At 42.9% G+C, this 19717-nt stretch overlaps 2 non-coding genes and 3 pseudogenes across 2 annotated transcripts; all 5 read left to right on the top strand.

The window, feature by feature from the left end:
• Positions 1–7188: 7188 nt before the first annotated feature.
• On the top strand, positions 7189–7390 carry LOC130311396 (U2 spliceosomal RNA; annotated as a pseudogene).
• Positions 7391–9467: 2077 nt separating this feature from the next.
• Positions 9468–9600, top strand: LOC130311400 (U2 spliceosomal RNA; annotated as a pseudogene).
• A 5026-nt stretch (positions 9601–14626) lies between these two features.
• On the top strand, positions 14627–14835 carry LOC130311393 (U2 spliceosomal RNA; annotated as a pseudogene).
• Positions 14836–16924: 2089 nt separating this feature from the next.
• On the top strand, positions 16925–17115 carry LOC130311388 (U2 spliceosomal RNA). The gene has a single exon (XR_008859786.1). It is a non-coding gene; the product is annotated as a U2 spliceosomal RNA (small nuclear RNA).
• Positions 17116–19202: 2087 nt separating this feature from the next.
• Positions 19203–19393, top strand: LOC130311389 (U2 spliceosomal RNA). Its single transcript, XR_008859787.1, has one exon. It is a non-coding gene; the product is annotated as a U2 spliceosomal RNA (small nuclear RNA).
• The last annotated feature ends 324 nt before the right edge of the window (positions 19394–19717 follow it).

Here is a 19717-nt window from a genome sequence, read left to right on the forward strand (position 1 = left end):
TAAAAAGAAAGATTCCTACTTTCATTGCTACCTGCTTGCTGGCTAGCCAGCTAGCCAGCCCTGTGGGCCTTGCTGCTGCAGCCAAAAAACAAAAGGTGGTGCTGCTGCTGCTGCTTCTGCTGCTTCTGCTTGTGTCTGGCCGCTGTTGGAGCGTCCAGGCACAGGACTTCTGCTGCTGCTGACTAAATGGCCTCCTTAATTGGATCATTTGAGTAGCCAGCACACCTGTGCAGGTAGGGCATGACATGATAGGCAGCTGCCTTGATAGCGGGTGGGTGCTGAATGTTCCTAATTGACAAAATAAGATTAATGCTTATGAAGAAATATAAAATCTCATCCCTTCCCCAATATCGCGCCACACCCCTACCCCTTAATTCCCTGGTTGAACTTGATGGACATATGTCTTTTTTCGACCGTACTAACTATGTAACTATGTAACATAACATGGGGGGGGGGGGGGGTCTCCTGGCTGTTCACACAGGTGTGTCATTGCTGTACATTGACCATGCATTGCTTCTGTGGTATTGCAAAGGCAAAGACAAATGCTTCCAGCCATCCATTGCACTAATGGATTGGTCATCAGCTGGCTGTCTATGTCCCGCATCAATATAGACCAAAGTACAGAGGGTTAGGCTATGCTATTGTGCACCTACCTGATGCATCAGAAGGTGCGAGGCCCTTGCTAAATTCTGTGCACAGACTTTGAGATCTATACTTTAGACTGTATCTAAACCTGCTCCAACATGGACTGACATTCTGGCCTACTTTCAGCCGATGCGACTTGTCTGTCGCTGAACAGTCGCTTTTTATGTATTCAGCACCTATGTATAATGTTGTAAAAATGCTCTAGAAGCTAAAGTCGCAGAAATGTCACACATATTTGGCCTGCAACTTTCTGTGCGACAAATTCAGACAGGAAAAATCAGTATAAATCCTTAGAAAATTATCCCCCAGTGTCTCCATCTGCTGGCGGTATTGAATAAGCATTGCTGCACTGATGGGGTATGCATTAGACGAAAAAAAAGAAGAAAAAGAAGAATAATACGCCCAGAAAAGAGGCGAAAAGGAGAAAAACGTAAAAAAACGTGAAAAAAAAGTAAGAGGAAGAGAAGGGAAAAAAAGGTGGAAATGGGTTTAAAAGTGATTTCGGCGGAGAATATATATATATATATATATATATATATATATATATATATATATATATATATATATATATATACGCGCACACACACACATATATATAAACGTATTCTCCGTTGAGATATTGCAGCCGCTGCTGTGTCCAGGCCCAGGAGCCTTAGCACTGTGCTGTGATGTCACTCAATACCACTGACATCACTAGGTGTAAACAACATCTCTCCTTTGCTGTGTATGTGACTATGGAGCTGTTTGGTGATGTCGTCTATTATGGCCTTCATAGAAGCAACAGGAGATTGTTGCATCCATCTAGAACCCTCAGAACTACAGTGCTATGATGTCACTCACTTCCACAGGCCTTGCAGAGTGTAAACAACAACAACCCAGCTTTGTTGTGTATGTAACCATAGGGATTTGTGATGTCACCTAGAACCTTCACAGCAGCGACAGCTTTATGAGGAGCATCAGCACTGCTCTGCCTGAGCAGAACCATCACCGCCATAGGTTGTCAAATAACCCGGATTTAACCCACACAGGTAAGTCCAATGGGGTGCAGGCATGTCCTCTATGCTTACAGCTTCCCGTGGGTGTTGGTTTGATACCGTTTGGGGACAGCCAAGGAGGCATCTGCAGGCAACAAAGGTAGGTGTGTGCTTGTGTGTGTGTTTCCTATGCAGATCCTAAGCCCAGTGTCACATGCAAGTAGGAGGAGTAAGAAGGGTTCCTGGCAAATCCGGGTTATGGATTGCATTTAAAAAGGCCCCGTGGGAGTGCAATGGGCCCCTGTCTTGCTGCTTAGCAATAATGGTATGGGTTTAGGTTCTGCTGTGTGTACTGGTGGTTGACTGCCCCCCAGCCCAGAGTGTGCATGGAAAATTGTCTGGCAGCCTCCCTGACAGCAAGCAGTGATAGTGCCCATGAAGGGGACCTTGTTGGGCCCGCCCCTTTCACGGTTATCGCTTCTCGGCCTTTTGGCAAAGATCACGTGTGGATTTCTGTGCGTGGTTTGGGTTGAAAGGAGTGGTGATCGGGGCCCTCTTTACGGGGGGCCCTGGATTGTTGCTGAGCTGCGATCGTGGGTTTTACCTGCAAAAATGAGCGAGAAGGCGCGTGGACTTGAGGACACGGTGCGGATCTACGTTCCTGGCGAGCACCGGGGGACGATCGGACTTGACCAAATCGTTTTGGAGATTCTTCGCAAGCTTGATTACCTACAGGTATGGAATGTATTGGCTATACAGGATTTTCCTAGGCAAGGAATTTATGATATTACTTTTTGTGGTTCTGAGATTTGCCAGAGAGTCTATATGGATCTTGAAGAAATGAAGAGGAAAAGTGAGCCTGCTATAATGAAGAAGATTAAAGTGGAACCGTTATTTATGAATACAACAAAGGTAGTAATTGTCCACATGTATAATCCTAAGGTTTCTGATGAAATGGTTACAAACTTTTTGTTCCGGTATTGCGAGGAAGTGAAATTTATAGGAAGACTTAAGAACAAGTTTGGGTACTTTAATTGTAAGAGAAAGTTTATTGTAAAATTTAAAAAAGATGAAGGAATGCAAGATGGAAGGAAGAGCATACCACAGGTGTTTTCTATCGGAGGAGAGAGAGGTTTCTGCTTTTATGAAGGCCAGTTGCAATATTGTAGAAAGTGCCATGCCTATGGCCATGTGCAGGATTATTGCCCTGAGAAAGGAGAATGTTGCAGAAATTGTGGGAAAACTGGTCATGAAGCAAGTATCTGTACAGAGAAGAAGACATGTGATATCTGTGGAAGTGAGGAACATTTGGCAAGAGGCTGTGATATGTGGTATAAAAAGAAGAGAAGTTATGCTGATGCAGCTGGGAATAGAGGAGAACAAAGAGAAAAAGGGGGAGGGAGGTTTGTTCCTGGAGTTGGTGAGAGTGTGAGTGTTAATGTGGCACAGGTGGCTGAGGAAAGTTCTTTGATAGTGGAGCACATTAGCACTCAGGAGAGGTCAGGGGAGGAGGGTGTTTCTACTGCTGTGACTGGTGAGGAGACAGGTGTGGGAGGTGAATTTACCTTGGTGAAAAAGAAAAAAGCAAAAAAAGTGAAAGTGGTGGAGAAAATTGAGACAGTGTATGGTGATGTTCTTTCTAGTGAAGAGGCTATGGATGATATTGAATGTCCAAACCCAATTGTGGGGGAGGAGGAGGGAATGGAAGTTGTTGGGTCATCTCAGAGATCTCTAACACCTGGTCAGAGAGTTTCTCGCAGTAAGGAAGAAGAGGAGGAGGAAGATGAGGATGTGCAGGTTGTGAATAAAAGGTGTAAGACAGGGAGCTGGTCTGAGGATCAGGAAGCCCTTGTTCTTGGTAGTGATAATGAAATAGACAGGGACTCTAACATAGGGTCGCCTGATTGTTTTGCAAGTTTACATAGGAAAGTTGAAGGCCAAAATGTTAATTTCTAAGTTAAGATGGATTTTAAAGCATTTGGTTTTCTTTTCCTAGTTATTATGACTTTGGTTGTAACAACTATTAATGTAAGAAGTATTGAGTCTGAAATTAGGAGAGCTGCAATTTTTGATATTCTTGAGAATGTTAGAAGTGATGTGATATGTTTACAGGAGTGTGCAATAAAGTCAGCACCTTATGCAAATGAGTGGAAGTGTGGGCAGTCCTTCTGGTCCACATGTGCAGAAAACAAAAATGAAGGTGTGGGGATTTTATTGCAAAACAGGGACATTAAAGTTTTAAATTGCCAAATTTTAGTACCTGGTCGTTGTATGGTTTTAAATTTTGAGGTTTTGGGCCAGAGGATGAGAATTTTTAATGTGTATGCTCCAGCAGAAAAACAAGCACGTTTGTCTTTTTTAGAGTCCCTTAAGTTTTTTATCCCTGGTCGTGAAGATACTATTATTGTTGGCGATTTTAACTGCATTAGATCCGTCAATGATCGTGAGAGCTCTGCTGAGGTTAGAACTGATATTACTTCCAATGTTTTAAATCAAATTATTCAAGACTTGCATTTTACTGATGTTGGACTGATGGTTAGCACTGATGAAAGATATACGTACATATCAGATAGTGGCCGCTGTAAATCCCGGATCGATTACATCCTGGTCTCTGATGGGATTAAGGTGGTCCGGTGCAATCAAATGATGTCAACTTTCTCAGACCACAAGATGGTGTCGGCTGAGATAAGTGTCACAGAGTCCCTTCATTTTGGGAGGGGGCTCTGGAAATTAAATGTAAGTCTATTGGAAGATGAGGAAGTAATGGCTGGTTTTAATCATGTGTTTTTATCCTGTGTTTCTAAACAACCTGATTTTAGTAATGTCTTAGTGTGGTGGGAATGGGCTAAAGGAGAGTTTTCTAATTTCTTTAAGATGTTTTGCATAAAGAGAGCACAAGAGAAGAGGAGGAGTGATGAAAGGCTTGTATCCCGGTTAGAGACTCTCTATAAGTTTAAACGTGTTGGTGTGGAGGTGGAGAATGAGATTGTTAAGGTGAAGGGGGAGATGAAAAAAAGGTTGTTGGAAAAGGGAAGAAATATTGTATATAAGTCTAAAGTGCAGCACCTAGAAGAAAATGAGCAGTGTACACGGTATTTCTTTAAAAAATGTTTTAATGCTAAAGGTGTTTTTAAATCTGTTTTTACCCCTACGGGGGAAGTTTTTGGAGAGGAGATGGTGAAGGAGATTGGCAGATTTTATGAGACACTCTTTAGTAATAAGAGCAGAGCCAGTGAGACGGAGATGAATGATTATTGTAATATTTTGGAGAATAATGTTCCTGTTGAAAAAGTAGATTTTTTGATTGATGATGTTAGTGAAGGGGAGATCAAGCAGGCCCTGGATAAGATGGCCAAAGGGAAGACACCAGGCTGTGATGGTCTCCCCGCTGAGTTTTATTCCGCGTTCTGGAATATTTTAAGTAAAGAGTTTACACGGGTGGTGCAATATGTTTTTAACTCAGGTGTTTTAGCTGAATCTATGAAGAAAGGGGTCATAACATTAATTCATAAAAAAGGTGATGGCAGAGATCTTAAAAATTGGAGACCTATAACTTTATTAAATTGTGACTACAAGATAATTGCTAAGATTGTGGCTAATAGACTGAGTGATGTAGTGGACCACCTTGTGGGAGAATACCAAGTTTGTGCAGTACCGAAAAGAAAAATAACAGATAATTTATTGCTTTTAAGAGACTCTATTTATTACAGTAACTTTAACAAGAATGCACTGTTTGTTGAGTCCATAGATTTCGAAAAGGCTTATGATAAGGTTGCACATGATTTTATGTTCATTGCTTTAAAACACTTAGGTATTCCAGAAAAGTTATTATCTGTTATTATGAGTTTTTATCATGGGGTGACAAGTCAGATTTTAGTAAATGGGCATGTGGGGCCTGCTTTTAATGTCTTGTCTGGAGTCAGACAGGGATGCCCACTCTCCCCAATTCTGTTTATATGCGTTATAGAGGGCCTGTTGAAGAATGTGCAGAAAGATAAATGTGTGAGTGGTGTTTTTATTCCAGGTAGTGATGGTAGTAAGTTAAAGGTTTTAAGTTATATGGATGATGTGGTTTTTACTTGTACATCCCAAGCAGATCTCAACAGAGTAAATTTGCATGTGAGGATTTTTTGTTGTGTGGCTGGGATGAATGTGAACTGGGGGAAGTGCCAATTATGCAGTTTTGGGAACCAAGAGAATATAGTAGTGGATGGTGTTAAGGAAAAAGAAGACATTGAAGTGCTAGGAGTGATATTTGACAAAGACCTCAAAGGAAAGAAAAGTTATGAGACTTTGGACAGTAAAATTGAGAAGAAGCTATCCTTCTGGAGGTTAAGGAACTTGTCACTTAAAGGGAAAGTTCTTATCATTAAGTCTGTAATCCTACCGCTTCTCTTGTATACGGCTATGGTGCTTCCTCCAGGAAAGTTATGGACTAGGAGAGTTACAAGGAAGCTTTTTGTGTTCTTCTGGGGGTCTAAGATGGAGAAAATGAGAAGAGAAGAAGTGATGAAGAGTATGAATTTGGGCGGATATAACTTTCCAAACATTGATCTGTTTTTAAAGGTGCACTATTTTCTTTTAATTTTTAAATTGATACAGTGCAATAATAGGGCGGCAGACATGAGTAAATACCTTGCAGGATGGTTGTTTTCCAAGTGGGGCTGGTGTGAGAGGGATTTGAGGAGACCCATAGCACATGTGATACCTACCTTCTATGTGCTCCTCAGGTCTTTCAATGATCAATTTGGTTTGAGCTCTTTAGGTGAACCTGATAAAAAGAAAATAGAACAAGAAATAAGGAAAAATGAGAGATTATATGAAGTACCATTCTGCACTAATGCTCAGTCTGTGAAGATTTGGAAGTTTTTTAAAGTTATTGGACTATCAAACAGACAAAAAGACGTTAGTTGGATGTCCTTTCATGGCTGCCTCCCAACCCGATCTTTTTTAAATGGAAGAGGTTTGAGAATAAGTGACAGATGCCCAAGAGAGGGTTGTGGAGGTAGAGAAGACTTAGTGCACCTTTATTGGGACTGTTTTTATGCAAAAGAATTTTTTATGTTTTTAAAGAGGTTTTTAATCCAACTCACTGGATATAATAGTTTTTCTTTTGAGAAAGTTTTTATTGGTCAAGATCTTAGTAAAAAGGAAGATACACGTACTAATTGGATTCTTTTTTCTGTTTTTAAAGAGGTTTTATGGGACTCACGCAATTTGCTTGTTTTTAAAAATGTTGTTATTTCTCCGAGGGAATTGAAAAGATTGTTTTTAGGAAGGATTTTTACTATCTTTCTACTGGACAAAAAGAGAATTGGTGAAGAAGAAGCGGAGAAAATCTGGATGCATACACGATGGAAGAATTTATAAGAAGTACGTAAAGGAGAAAGCTGTAAGTTTTTGACCAATTTCTGTGATTGTTTTTGACATGTTTTTTTGTTTTGTTGTTTAGTCACTTTTTCTTGGCACTCGGTTCCCTTAGTTGGTTTTTCCGTATGATGTTTTTTCAGATATTGTTTTAAGTGACGAGTCTTGGTAGGTGACCTGATGATCGTCCAAACAATAGTCTGTAACTGAGGGAAAAAAAAAAAAAAAAAAAAAAAAAAAAAAAAAAAAAATCTGTTCTTATCAGTTTAATATCTGATACGTCCCCTATCTGGGGACCATATATTAAATGGATTTTTGAGAACGGGGGCCGATTTCGAAGCTTGCTTCCGTCGCCCTATGCATTGACCCGATATGGCAGTATCTTCGGGTACAGTGCACCACCCCCTTACAGGGTTAAAAAGAAAGATTCCTACTTTCATTGCTACCTGCTTGCTGGCTAGCCAGCTAGCCAGCCCTGTGGGCCTTGCTGCTGCAGCCAAAAAACAAAAGGTGGTGCTGCTGCTGCTGCTTCTGCTGCTTCTGCTTGTGTCTGGCCGCTGTTGGAGCGTCCAGGCACAGGACTTCTGCTGCTGCTGACTAAATGGCCTCCTTAATTGGATCATTTGAGTAGCCAGCACACCTGTGCAGGTAGGGCATGACATGATAGGCAGCTGCCTTGATAGCGGGTGGGTGCTGAATGTTCCTAATTGACAAAATAAGATTAATGCTTATGAAGAAATATAAAATCTCATCCCTTCCCCAATATCGCGCCACACCCCTACCCCTTAATTCCCTGGTTGAACTTGATGGACATATGTCTTTTTTCGACCGTACTAACTATGTAACTATGTAACATAACATGGGGGGGGTCTCCTGGCTGTTCACACAGGTGTGTCATTGCTGTACATTGACCATGCATTGCTTCTGTGGTATTGCAAAGGCAAAGACAAATGCTTCCAGCCATCCATTGCACTAATGGATTGGTCATCAGCTGGCTGTCTATGTCCCGCATCAATATAGACCAAAGTACAGAGGGTTAGGCTATGCTATTGTGCACCTACCTGATGCATCAGAAGGTGCGAGGCCCTTGCTAAATTCTGTGCACAGACTTTGAGATCTATACTTTAGACTGTATCTAAACCTGCTCCAACATGGACTGACATTCTGGCCTACTTTCAGCCGATGCGACTTGTCTGTCGCTGAACAGTCGCTTTTTATGTATTCAGCACCTATGTATAATGTTGTAAAAATGCTCTAGAAGCTAAAGTCGCAGAAATGTCACACATATTTGGCCTGCAACTTTCTGTGCGACAAATTCAGACAGGAAAAATCAGTATAAATCCTTAGAAAATTATCCCCCAGTGTCTCCATCTGCTGGCGGTATTGAATAAGCATTGCTGCACTGATGGGGTATGCATTAGACGAAAAAAAAGAAGAAAAAGAAGAATAATACGCCCAGAAAAGAGGCGAAAAGGAGAAAAACGTAAAAAAACGTGAAAAAAAAGTAAGAGGAAGAGAAGGGAAAAAAAGGTGGAAATGGGTTTAAAAGTGATTTCGGCGGAGAAATATATATATATATATATATATATATATATATATATATATATACGCGCACACACACACATATATATAAACGTATTCTCCGTTGAGATATTGCAGCCGCTGCTGTGTCCAGGCCCAGGAGCCTTAGCACTGTGCTGTGATGTCACTCAATACCACTGACATCACTAGGTGTAAACAACATCTCTCCTTTGCTGTGTATGTGACTATGGAGCTGTTTGGTGATGTCGTCTATTATGGCCTTCATAGAAGCAACAGGAGATTGTTGCATCCATCTAGAACCCTCAGAACTACAGTGCTATGATGTCACTCACTTCCACAGGCCTTGCAGAGTGTAAACAACAACAACCCAGCTTTGTTGTGTATGTAACCATAGGGATTTGTGATGTCACCTAGAACCTTCACAGCAGCGACAGCTTTATGAGGAGCATCAGCACTGCTCTGCCTGAGCAGAACCATCACCGCCATAGGTTGTCAAATAACCCGGATTTAACCCACACAGGTAAGTCCAATGGGGTGCAGGCATGTCCTCTATGCTTACAGCTTCCCGTGGGTGTTGGTTTGATACCGTTTGGGGACAGCCAAGGAGGCATCTGCAGGCAACAAAGGTAGGTGTGTGCTTGTGTGTGTGTTTCCTATGCAGATCCTAAGCCCAGTGTCACATGCAAGTAGGAGGAGTAAGAAGGGTTCCTGGCAAATCCGGGTTATGGATTGCATTTAAAAAGGCCCCGTGGGAGTGCAATGGGCCCCTGTCTTGCTGCTTAGCAATAATGGTATGGGTTTAGGTTCTGCTGTGTGTACTGGTGGTTGACTGCCCCCCAGCCCAGAGTGTGCATGGAAAATTGTCTGGCAGCCTCCCTGACAGCAAGCAGTGATAGTGCCCATGAAGGGGACCTTGTTGGGCCCGCCCCTTTCACGGTTATCGCTTCTCGGCCTTTTGGCTAAGATCAAGTGTAGTAATACAGGAGATCTGGTCAGAAGGTACTCGGGTACCCCTCTCCTCGGCCTTGTGGGATCGCCCAGGTTTATTGCCTGGGCTTCACCCACTTGTTGCTATTGGGGAGAGGGCCTAGTCCCAGGGTAACGAGTAGCGATCGCCTCTCAAGACCTTCGGGTGGAGAGAGGTTAGAACCATGGATGATGATCCGGATCCAGGTTCTGTGCCGGCATACGCAAGGATCAAAAACACCGTGAGAGTCATTCTCACGGATGATACCAAAAGGGCGGACGATTTGAAATTCGTAGTAGAGGACGTGCTCGGAGGAGTTTTCGGAATACAGAAGGGCGAGATATTGGCAATCCAGGACTACCCGAAGCGTAAAATTTTTGATGTGACATTCACACAAAATGGCATCCACAGAGATTTTGTTACCAGAGCTGCTGCGAGTAAAGACAAAAAGCTTCAGGGTGTCCGGATTATTGAGCACGTTCTAGACGATATTAAGCTGGTGGTAGTAAAGATGTATTCCCCTTTCGCCAACCTACACGATGTTGAGTTGTTTTTACAAGTCTATTTTAGTAAGGTTGAGTGCAGAGGAAAAATCATGAACAGCTGTGGCATCTGGACATCTAAGTGGAGATTTCAGGTTACATGCAAAAAAGATGACAGATTGCCAGGGGGAATACAACTACCACCAGCTCGTTTTAAAATAAATAATATGTGTGGCGACCTCTTTTATGCGGGGATGCCAAGCTACTGCAGGAAGTGTCACAGATATGGACACACAAAAGAAAACTGTGAAAGTACATGCAAAAAATGTGGTAGCACACAGCACGAGACAGAGAAATGCACAAGAGGAGGGAGGTGCAATTTCTGTCAACAATTCGGTCACCTTTTCTCCTCTTGTCCCCACAGACATAGGACGGAGCAGCAGTGGCAACCCTGGAGGCAGCAAGGACAGCAACCGGGACACCAGCCTAGGCAAGCAGAGCCAGTGATTACCCCCCCACAAGAGGTAAGCGGTGAGATGGAGAAGGAGAAAGACCCCCCTCAGGCAAAAGGAGGGGACCCTAAAGAGCAGAGGATGGCCAAAAAACGTGCAAGTGGTGAAAAAACTGGCCCCCAGGAGCATGCTGGGTTAAGAGAGGAGCGGACGGCGGCCGAATCCGCTCCTCAGCAACCTCTGGCTCAGGGTCCCCCTGAGAGCGATGATCCGGGTGGAGAGGTGAAGGTTAAAAGGCGGAGGGGCTCCAGAAGACTCTATTCGGAGGCGGTCCAGGGGGAGCCGATGGAAGTACCTGCGGATGCAGGGAACCCAAGTGACGTTCCTCCACAGGTCCCCATAGGGGATACCCCCCCTCCTCCCTGCCAGGAGGAGGTTTCAGGGGTGACCGTCTCTGAGGTACCAGAGACGGAACTAAGTGAACACCCGACCCCTATGGAGGGGCAAGAGGTGGAAGAACTCAATGAGTCTGGAGCCCTGATTGCCAGGATGCCCGAGAACAACTATGCCTCAATCATGATGGAGGAGGGGGGTCGGCTGAGTGATGGTGCCTCCTCTCCTGCTTCCTCTATGCGTACAGTTGAGTCAGATTTTGGGGGGTATGAGGCTTCGGAGGGGGAATCAGAGGTGTAAGACGTTTTCTTGTACATTCCCATGGCTGAGTTGTCCGGTCTGTCCTTGAACGTGAGAAGTGTGAGCGCCAGAGTAAGAAGGGTTGCCCTATTTAATTACTTGTCGGTTTTTGCTGCTTCCGTCCTTTTCCTGCAGGAATGTGGCATCCCGCACAGATTAAATTATAAAGAATATGAAGATGATTGGGTGCACGGTCCATCAGTCTGGTCTGGATCAAATGAGTCCAGATCAGCAGGGGTCGCCATACTTTTTAAAGGGAACGTTTTAATTGAGAGTTTTAACGAAATTTTACCAGGCAGAATTTTATTGGTCAGCGCTTTTATTAATGGTATTAAATGGCAGTTTTTAAATTTTTATGGTTCTCCTGATAAGAATGAAAGAATAAAAATGTTGGAGATTTTACCCCTTTTTATTAACAATTCTAGTCCTCTTGTTTTATCAGGTGATTTTAATTGTATTTTAAGGGGAGAACGCCGTTTTTCGAACGCAGTGAGTAGGAACTATGATAAGACGTCTTTTATGTTAAAAAACTTGATTTTAGATTTTAATCTCACTGATGTTTTTAAAAAATGTAATTTTAACGTACCAGAGGAAGACGGTGTTACCTGGAGCAATGCAAGCTGTAGCTCCAGGATAGATTTTATTTTTTGTTCTTATCAAGTACTGCCTTTTAACTGTGATCTTTTTACCAATGTTTTTTCTGACCATAAATTATTGTATTTTAAAGTTAAAAGTGATTTTAAAAGGAGAACTGGTAGGAATGCCTGGAAGTTAAACGTGTCCCTTTTAGAAGATCCGCAGGTTTTATCAGATTTTATCACCTTTTACAAGGAATGCAGACGAGTAAAAGACCCCAACACTCCCACCAGTATCTGGTGGGAAAAAATGAAACTAAAAATAAAAGAATTTTTTATCCGTGTTGGGGTTAGGAAAGCTAAAGAAAAACGTGAATTTTATAATATCCTAAATACTCGTCTGCAAACCCTGTACAAATTCAGAGCACATGGGATGGAGGTGGAGAAGGAGGTACATGATCTTAAAAAAGAAATAACTAAGTGCCTGGAGCAGAAAGGAAAAGAAATTATCTTTAGGTCTCGAATACAGCATCTTGAGGAAAACGAGACCTGCTCCAGGTATTTTTTTAAGAAAATACATGAAAATAGAAGGTTAATAGAAAACATTGAAGGAGTGAATGATGTACAGGGTATTTTAAAAAAGGTGCAAGAGTTTTATGCGGATCTTTTTAATGTAAAACACATTGATGAATGTTTTATGAATGACTCGTTAAAGGAGATCACCAATTTTTTAGATCCTGTCTCACAGTCTTTTTTATTGCAGAATATTTCAGAGCAGGAGATTTTAGAGACCGTCAAGAGTTTTAAAACAGGTAAAGTGCCTGGGCCGGATGGTATACCCATTGAATTTTATGTTACTTTTTATGGTATTTTAAAAGAAGATTTGTTCTCCCTTTTTACGGAAGTCTTTAAGTCTAAAATCCTCCCAGGCTCATGGAAGAAGGGTGATGTCTCCCTGCTATTCAAAAAGGGAGACCGGTCGGAACTCAAAAACTGGAGACCAATCACCCTTCTGAACTGCGACTATAAAATAATGGCGAAACTGTGTGCTAACCGCTTAAAGAACGTAATCCATAAAATAATTCATACAAACCAAGTCTGTGGGGTGCCTGGGAGGAGTTTATGGGAGAACCTAAACCTTTTAAAGGATGTAATTAGCGACACCAAATTAAGAAAAGGAAAGCTGGCGGTTTTATCCATAGATTTTGAAAAAGCTTTCGACAGGGTGTCACATTTTTATCTTTTTAAGGTTTTAGAGAAAATGGGTATACCTGATGGCTTTTTATTGTCTCTTAGAGCTTTTTATGATAACTGTACTAGTAAAATTTTAGTAAATGGTTTTAAGACACAGGGCGTGATTTTAAATTCCGGAGTGAAGCAGGGGTGTCCCTTGTCCCCACTACTCTTCATTTGCGCAATAGAGCCTCTTTTATGTACAATACGAAAGGATAAGCAGATCCATGGAGTCCCCCTGCCAGGAGGAGGGGGACTAGAGGCGAAGGTAGTGGGGTACATGGACGATGTTGCGGTGTTTTGCAGGGACACCCCATCGCTTCAGAAGACGCTAAAACAGATTCAATATTTTAATTGTGCCTCCGGTTTTAAAGTCAATTTTAACAAAAGTAACATTTTAAACATAGGCGGAATGCCTTTGTATGATGTGCCCGTCCCTGTGTCTGAGTCGGTGCAGATTTTAGGTGTCTCCTTTGACGAGTCTAATAATGGTTTTAATAGCTGGGACTTGGTGGCTCAAAAAATAAATAAGAAAATATGTATGTGGAACATGCGAGAACTTACAATGGAAGGGAAGGTTTTAATTACAAAAATGGTGCTTTTACCTATTTTATTGTATTTAAGTCTGGTTTTCCCACCCCCCGAAATGGTTCTAAAGAAAATAACAAAAGCTTGTTTTACTTTCTTTTGGAGTTCTAAGAGCGAAAAATTAAAGAGACAAATTGTGATAAAACCGAACTCCAGGGGCGGTAAGGATTTTCCAGATTTTAAAGCTTTCCTTTTAATAAAGTTTTTTAGCATGTGTTTTACTACTGTTTTTAAAGATAGCTACTGGTCTTATTTTGTTCGTTTTAATACTGGTTATTTTATGCGGAGGAACGGCTGGTTTTCTACAGTTTTAAGTTGCCCTTATTCTTTGAATTTACCCCCTCAATACATGATTTTAGGAAAAATTTTAAACTTATATAATTTTAAAGGTAAAAGTGTTCAGGATCTGTGCAATAGCAAAAAACTACTAAAGGAAATAAAAGAAAACAGTACCGTGACTCCCATCAAAAATTTTAACGAACAGAAGTGTATACAGATTTGGAAGATGTTGAGTATTAATTATCTTTTTAATTCACAGAAGGACCTGGCCTGGAGCTGCGCACACGAGTGTCTTCCATGCCGGGCATTCCAGCACCGAAGAGGATTATCCAACTCTGCAACCTGCCCGAGGGAGGGATGCCGCCAAGAGGAGACCGTGCACCATCTAATATGGACTTGTTTTTACTCGCAGAAAATATGGACAAAGATACTCCCTCTGGTAAAAAGGATAACTGGACTAAAAGACTTAAATATTGCAGTGGTTTTTTATGGTTGCCTGGAATGCCCAACACGGACTCAAGAGACTATTGCATGGAAGATCATAAACTGTGTGAAGGCAGCTCTGTGGAAGGCCAGGAATATTTTATTGTTCAAGCATGAGGTTTTATCTGTGAAGGACATTTTATCTATCTGTTTTTATGAAATGTACCAGTACTATCTTTTAGACAAGAAGAGATTTCCGCTTTTATCTAGAAAATGGTTTTTAAAAGAATGGAATTCTATCTTGTAAAGCCACCAAGTGCCCATTTTATGTTTTAATATGTTGTAAATATGTTATTTATATGTAACTGTATTTATTGACATATTTGCACAACTTTGTTAACATTATTTAATTTTTAATAAAGTTGCCCCCGTAAGGGTAGTCAAGTTAAAAAAAAAAAAAAATCTGTTCTTATCAGTTTAATATCTGATACGTCCCCTATCTGGGGACCATATATTAAATGGATTTTTGAGAACGGGGGCCGATTTCGAAGCTTGCTTCCGTCGCCCTATGCATTGACCCGATATGGCAGTATCTTCGGGTACAGTGCACCACCCCCTTACAGGGTTAAAAAGAAAGATTCCTACTTTCATTGCTACCTGCTTGCTGGCTAGCCAGCTAGCCAGCCCTGTGGGCCTTGCTGCTGCAGCCAAAAAACAAAAGGTGGTGCTGCTGCTGCTGCTTCTGCTGCTTCTGCTTGTGTCTGGCCGCTGTTGGAGCGTCCAGGCACAGGACTTCTGCTGCTGCTGACTAAATGGCCTCCTTAATTGGATCATTTGAGTAGCCAGCACACCTGTGCAGGTAGGGCATGACATGATAGGCAGCTGCCTTGATAGCGGGTGGGTGCTGAATGTTCCTAATTGACAAAATAAGATTAATGCTTATGAAGAAATATAAAATCTCATCCCTTCCCCAATATCGCGCCACACCCCTACCCCTTAATTCCCTGGTTGAACTTGATGGACATATGTCTTTTTTCGACCGTACTAACTATGTAACTATGTAACATAACATGGGGGGGGGGGGGGTCTCCTGGCTGTTCACACAGGTGTGTCATTGCTGTACATTGACCATGCATTGCTTCTGTGGTATTGCAAAGGCAAAGACAAATGCTTCCAGCCATCCATTGCACTAGTGGATTGGTCATCAGCTGGCTGTCTATGTCCCGCATCAATATAGACCAAAGTACAGAGGGTTAGGCTATGCTATTGTGCACCTACCTGATGCATCAGAAGGTGCGAGGCCCTTGCTAAATTCTGTGCACAGACTTTGAGATCTATGCTTTAGACTGTATCTAAACCTGCTCCAACATGGACTGACATTCTGGCCTACTTTCAGCCGATGCGACTTGTCTGTCGCTGAACAGTCGCTTTTTATGTATTCAGCACCTATGTATAATGTTGTAAAAATGCTCTAGAAGCTAAAGTCGCAGAAATGTCACACATATTTGGCCTGCAACTTTCTGTGCGACAAATTCAGACAGGAAAAATCAGTATAAATCCTTAGAAAATTATCCCCCAGTGTCTCCATCTGCTGGCGGTATTGAATAAGCATTGCTGCACTGATGGGGTATGCATTAGACGAAAAAAAAGAAGAAAAAGAAGAATAATACGCCCAGAAAAGAGGCGAAAAGGAGAAAAACGTAAAAAAACGTGAAAAAAAAGTAAGAGGAAGAGAAGGGAAAAAAAGGTGGAAATGGGTTTAAAAGTGATTTCGGCGGAGAAATATATATATATATATATATATATATATATATATATATATATATATATACGCGCACACACACACATATATATAAACGTATTCTCCGTTGAGATATTGCAGCCGCTGCTGTGTCCAGGCCCAGGAGCCTTAGCACTGTGCTGTGATGTCACTCAATACCACTGACATCACTAGGTGTAAACAACATCTCTCCTTTGCTGTGTATGTGACTATGGAGCTGTTTGGTGATGTCGTCTATTATGGCCTTCATAGAAGCAACAGGAGATTGTTGCATCCATCTAGAACCCTCAGAACTACAGTGCTATGATGTCACTCACTTCCACAGGCCTTGCAGAGTGTAAACAACAACAACCCAGCTTTGTTGTGTATGTAACCATAGGGATTTGTGATGTCACCTAGAACCTTCACAGCAGCGACAGCTTTATGAGGAGCATCAGCACTGCTCTGCCTGAGCAGAACCATCACCGCCATAGGTTGTCAAATAACCCGGATTTAACCCACACAGGTAAGTCCAATGGGGTGCAGGCATGTCCTCTATGCTTACAGCTTCCCGTGGGTGTTGGTTTGATACCGTTTGGGGACAGCCAAGGAGGCATCTGCAGGCAACAAAGGTAGGTGTGTGCTTGTGTGTGTGTTTCCTATGCAGATCCTAAGCCCAGTGTCACATGCAAGTAGGAGGAGTAAGAAGGGTTCCTGGCAAATCCGGGTTATGGATTGCATTTAAAAAGGCCCCGTGGGAGTGCAATGGGCCCCTGTCTTGCTGCTTAGCAATAATGGTATGGGTTTAGGTTCTGCTGTGTGTACTGGTGGTTGACTGCCCCCCAGCCCAGAGTGTGCATGGAAAATTGTCTGGCAGCCTCCCTGACAGCAAGCAGTGATAGTGCCCATGAAGGGGACCTTGTTGGGCCCGCCCCTTTCACGGTTATCGCTTCTCGGCCTTTTGGCTAAGATCAAGTGTAGTATCTGTTCTTATCAGTTTAATATCTGATACGTCCCCTATCTGGGGACCATATATTAAATGGATTTTTGAGAACGGGGGCCGATTTCGAAGCTTGCTTCCGTCGCCCTATGCATTGACCCGATATGGCAGTATCTTCGGGTACAGTGCACCACCCCCTTACAGGGTTAAAAAGAAAGATTCCTACTTTCATTGCTACCTGCTTGCTGGCTAGCCAGCTAGCCAGCCCTGTGGGCCTTGCTGCTGCAGCCAAAAAACAAAAGGTGGTGCTGCTGCTGCTGCTTCTGCTGCTTCTGCTTGTGTCTGGCCGCTGTTGGAGCGTCCAGGCACAGGACTTCTGCTGCTGCTGACTAAATGGCCTCCTTAATTGGATCATTTGAGTAGCCAGCACACCTGTGCAGGTAGGGCATGACATGATAGGCAGCTGCCTTGATAGCGGGTGGGTGCTGAATGTTCCTAATTGACAAAATAAGATTAATGCTTATGAAGAAATATAAAATCTCATCCCTTCCCCAATATCGCGCCACACCCCTACCCCTTAATTCCCTGGTTGAACTTGATGGACATATGTCTTTTTTCGACCGTACTAACTATGTAACTATGTAACATAACATGGGGGGGGGGGGGGGGGGGTCTCCTGGCTGTTCACACAGGTGTGTCATTGCTGTACATTGACCATGCATTGCTTCTGTGGTATTGCAAAGGCAAAGACAAATGCTTCCAGCCATCCATTGCACTAATGGATTGGTCATCAGCTGGCTGTCTATGTCCCGCATCAATATAGACCAAAGTACAGAGGGTTAGGCTATGCTATTGTGCACCTACCTGATGCATCAGAAGGTGCGAGGCCCTTGCTAAATTCTGTGCACAGACTTTGAGATCTATACTTTAGACTGTATCTAAACCTGCTCCAACATGGACTGACATTCTGGCCTACTTTCAGCCGATGCGACTTGTCTGTCGCTGAACAGTCGCTTTTTATGTATTCAGCACCTATGTATAATGTTGTAAAAATGCTCTAGAAGCTAAAGTCGCAGAAATGTCACACATATTTGGCCTGCAACTTTCTGTGCGACAAATTCAGACAGGAAAAATCAGTATAAATCCTTAGAAAATTATCCCCCAGTGTCTCCATCTGCTGGCGGTATTGAATAAGCATTGCTGCACTGATGGGGTATGCATTAGACGAAAAAAAAGAAGAAAAAGAAGAATAATACGCCCAGAAAAGAGGCGAAAAGGAGAAAAACGTAAAAAAACGTGAAAAAAAGTAAGAGGAAGAGAAGGGAAAAAAAGGTGGAAATGGGTTTAAAAGTGATTTCGGCGGAGAAATATATATATATATATATATATATATATATATATATATATATACGCGCACACACACACATATATATAAACGTATTCTCCGTTGAGATATTGCAGCCGCTGCTGTGTCCAGGCCCAGGAGCCTTAGCACTGTGCTGTGATGTCACTCAATACCACTGACATCACTAGGTGTAAACAACATCTCTCCTTTGCTGTGTATGTGACTATGGAGCTGTTTGGTGATGTCGTCTATTATGGCCTTCATAGAAGCAACAGGAGATTGTTGCATCCATCTAGAACCCTCAGAACTACAGTGCTATGATGTCACTCACTTCCACAGGCCTTGCAGAGTGTAAACAACAACAACCCAGCTTTGTTGTGTATGTAACCATAGGGATTTGTGATGTCACCTAGAACCTTCACAGCAGCGACAGCTTTATGAGGAGCATCAGCACTGCTCTGCCTGAGCAGAACCATCACCGCCATAGGTTGTCAAATAACCCGGATTTAACCCACACAGGTAAGTCCAATGGGGTGCAGGCATGTCCTCTATGCTTACAGCTTCCCGTGGGTGTTGGTTTGATACCGTTTGGGGACAGCCAAGGAGGCATCTGCAGGCAACAAAGGTAGGTGTGTGCTTGTGTGTGTGTTTCCTATGCAGATCCTAAGCCCAGTGTCACATGCAAGTAGGAGGAGTAAGAAGGGTTCCTGGCAAATCCGGGTTATGGATTGCATTTAAAAAGGCCCCGTGGGAGTGCAATGGGCCCCTGTCTTGCTGCTTAGCAATAATGGTATGGGTTTAGGTTCTGCTGTGTGTACTGGTGGTTGACTGCCCCCCAGCCCAGAGTGTGCATGGAAAATTGTCTGGCAGCCTCCCTGACAGCAAGCAGTGATAGTGCCCATGAAGGGGACCTTGTTGGGCCCGCCCCTTTCACGGTTATCGCTTCTCGGCCTTTTGGCTAAGATCAAGTGTAGTATCTGTTCTTATCAGTTTAATATCTGATACGTCCCCTATCTGGGGACCATATATTAAATGGATTTTTGAGAACGGGGGCCGATTTCGAAGCTTGCTTCCGTCGCCCTATGCATTGACCCGATATGGCAGTATCTTCGGGTACAGTGCACCACCCCCTTACAGGGTTAAAAAGAAAGATTCCTACTTTCATTGCTACCTGCTTGCTGGCTAGCCAGCTAGCCAGCCCTGTGGGCCTTGCTGCTGCAGCCAAAAAACAAAAGGTGGTGCTGCTGCTGCTGCTTCTGCTGCTTCTGCTTGTGTCTGGCCGCTGTTGGAGCGTCCAGGCACAGGACTTCTGCTGCTGCTGACTAAATGGCCTCCTTAATTGGATCATTTGAGTAGCCAGCACACCTGTGCAGGTAGGGCATGACATGATAGGCAGCTGCCTTGATAGCGGGTGGGTGCTGAATGTTCCTAATTGACAAAATAAGATTAATGC

The sequence above is a fragment of the Hyla sarda genome, unplaced genomic scaffold (assembly GCF_029499605.1).
Source record: "Hyla sarda isolate aHylSar1 unplaced genomic scaffold, aHylSar1.hap1 scaffold_1630, whole genome shotgun sequence".
Lineage (NCBI taxonomy): Eukaryota > Metazoa > Chordata > Amphibia > Anura > Hylidae > Hyla > Hyla sarda.